Source organism: Fragaria vesca, unplaced genomic scaffold (genome assembly GCF_000184155.1).
Source record: "Fragaria vesca subsp. vesca unplaced genomic scaffold, FraVesHawaii_1.0 scf0513167, whole genome shotgun sequence".
NCBI lineage: Eukaryota > Viridiplantae > Streptophyta > Magnoliopsida > Rosales > Rosaceae > Fragaria > Fragaria vesca.
In genome coordinates, this window is record NW_004443449.1 from 242,641 (window position 1) to 246,043 (window position 3,403).

Consider the following 3,403-nt stretch of genomic DNA (forward strand, 5'->3'; position numbering starts at 1 on the left):
AATAACGACGTGCCTCAATTGCTTGAGGGATTTGCCGAGCAGCAGCCAGGAAGTTGGTGCCGAGCCCGGGAGACGTCAAAGTCCCCTTTGGGCCGTGATGACCAGTTGTGGCGTCACCACCATGATTCAAAGTGACATCAGTTCCCAAATATTTTTGTTTTGATCTGAAGAAGGGATGTCCATGAGAATTACGCAGAATTCGGATCATCATGTCCCTTCCAGGATGACCAAGTCAATCATGCCAAAGTTTGTATGAGTCAGAGTCCTAAAGATCCTGTTTGGCGACTACATGAGATTCAATAATCCGAATCGTAGTAAAGTAAAGACCACTAGATTGACTCATAAGTTTCTCCAATATACATTTACATCCGTAATCATGAGAAGTTATACACAAGAACTCCGTTCCATCTTCACAATGAGTCTCCAAGTGAAAACTATTAGCGTGAATGTCCTTAAAGCTCAACAACGTTTGGTGCCTTTTTGGGGCATAAAGAGCGTCCGTGACATGGATCATAGTGCCAAGAGGCAGAAAGAAGCGAGCAGTTCCACAACCGAGGATCATAGGAGAAGATCCAATCATTGTCGTCACAGATGATTTACATGGCACTAACTCAAGGAATAGTTGTCGGTTCCTTGGAATGGTGTGGGTTGATCCACTATCCGTGAGGCACTCGATCTCTCCAAGAGACATACCTACAAAAGAGAGTAGATATATGAGTAAATAGGTCGATATCGAGCCATTTAGAAAGATTGAAAAAGCTAAAAGTAGCAACAATCCCGAGAGTGCTGAAAAAATTCTCGGGCAGAATGACTTTTTCACACTAAAACAGTCATAACTCCTTAGTTAAAATAGATATGGATGAACCATAAAATGTTCTAAAAACTAGACTCGTAGAGCTTTCCAATGATATAAAACTTACTGTCTGGTTTGTCCGGAGCTCTTCACAAAACTCAAACGAAGTCGACTGTCCAGGGAGGACAGATTGCTGTTTTTCGCAAATTTGGCATTAGCGAAGCTTTTAAAGCTTGTTGGTGGCATGGAGGCGTATGCTCAACCACAGGGACGTGTAGATGATCAAATCCAAGGCCAGAGAACCTAGAGGATTCGATGGTGATCCGGTTTTGCCAAGTCTTTAACGTCTTTTACAAGACGGCAATTGGAGTAATAGCGTAAGAGGAATCCAAAATCAAAAGCTTTCAGTAACTCCAAATTAAGTATGACCAGGCATGTCCATGGAGGGTCAGTAGTGCGAGGCACATTTAAAACCATTATCTTCTTAATTTCGGACAATTCTAAGACATCATACTAACTTGAATGAGCCTAGTTGAACAATTGATGAAAGAAAATCCGCTATAGGGTAAAAGACTTAAACCGGAAAACACGTTAGTATCCCTCCTTGAGAGTCACGGCGCCGTACGTCACCTCCTCTAAGGGAGAGACCAAAGAAGACGTTGATGCCATGTTTTCTAAGGTAGATGTAAATCAATTCGAACCATGTAGAGACAAGAAGAACCAAAAAACTTTCATTAATGCGCTGAAAAGAGTACATAAGGGTCTCAAAAAAATTGAGAAGAAAACTAAGCATGGCATTCTAATGATGCCTTATTACATCATGACTTGTAAAAAGGGAAAACAATCTAGCCGGTGACGTCAAAGTCAGGAGCATCTAAGCCAGAACATTGTCCATTGGGGTATGTGACCTCGAAGGTAACATTATGTTCAACTCCATTGTTTTCAGTGGAATTTACTTCCATCAATTCCTTATATTTCTTGTATGCGGCAACAACATTTGCAAAAACGCGACAGCTTTTGAGCCAGTGGTCCTTGGACCCACATCTGTTGCATTGTCCATCAAAGGCAGAAGAAGAGCGAACATGCTGCTTCTGAGGTGGAGCTGCACCGCCCTTAGGGCCGGTGGCACCAGTGTCTCGGCGCCATGTGTTGGTACAGCCACTAAAACCACTACCTTGTCCTTGAGAACCAGAGGCACGGAGGTGCTAATTCCCACGTGCATAAGGTTCATTCCGATCGTGATCTTTGCATTTCAGAGCTTTCTTACTCCGATTGTTGTTGTAATTAGATTCTGGAATGTTCCGGGTGCCTACAGGACGTAAATTATGCTGATCATTGATCATGTTGTGCTTTTCTTCCATAAGGAGTTGCGTCATTAAGCCGCTAAATGTTGTAATCCTATTATTTTGGAACTTAAGTCGATACTGGTTCATTAGGATCTTAGCAGCAGAAGGGAAGGTCGAGAAAGTTTTTTCGATCATGTATGCATCACTTTTCTCGACTCCACCTGAGCTCAGTTGAGCTTGTAGGCAAAGCATATCCCTGTTGAAGTCATCAACCTTCTTGTAATCCAAAAGTCAGATTTCATCCCAACGAGCAATTAATTCTGGGAGCAAGGTTGAATGAATATTGCCGAAACGTTTGGCAAGTGCATCCCATAGATCTTTTGGATCATGGTTCGATTGATACTGCATGTGCAGTGTGGGATTGATATGCTTACGAAGGAACATGAGCGTCTGAGATTTTGTTCTCTTGTGAGGTGGTTCCTGAGTTGGATCGGGAAATATGGTCTCGGTCAAATCCTTAGCAATGAAGGTCTGCTCTATATCCGAGACCCAGCAATGGTACTCAGTACCATGGGCGTCGAGGACGTCGAATTCAATGCCTCTGTCCATCTGCATACAAGAGAGAACAAGTCGTATTAGTTTTCTGTTAGAGACCCAAAAAGGATACTCAAATACGATACTTTTATTTTTGGTTTGTCTCTCTAGGGTTGATCATACACAACCCTAAGTGTCTGGAGTCAATCAAACACGACCCGGAAAACTTGTGTGAAGGTGATCAGACACACCTGCAAAAAGAAATAACCAAAGTTGATCAAACACAACTTTGGACCCGAGGAGGATAACTGGGATTTTAAACCCGTAAATACACCCACCCAAGCATGGAATGGAGTAGAAGAAGGGGAGAAAACACTTTATCTCCCCTGAGGTTATTGAACTTGGAAGAGTTTTAGGGTTGTAAAGTAAACATACCGTAAAAACTTGGATACTTGATCGGATGAAAAAAAAAAAGAGCAGCGGAGCGGACAGCCAAGAAGTGGCAGTCGGGGAGCGACGGCGGCGGCCGAGGCAGGGCCAAGAACCTTCAATTTTGGTTTTTAGGGTTTGGGAAAAACTATTAGCTCAAGGGTTGAGCCAAGAGCTGATAACATGATGAAGTGAAAGAGATCTGAGAATAGAGAATCGTGAAAGATGTATATATTATTCATTAATAGGAGCCCTTTATATAGGGAATTACACAATACCAATTAGGTAAGGATAAAGAATACATAGATCTAGTCAAACTACATATCCTATTGGCATAAGACCAAGGCACACAGGGGATAGG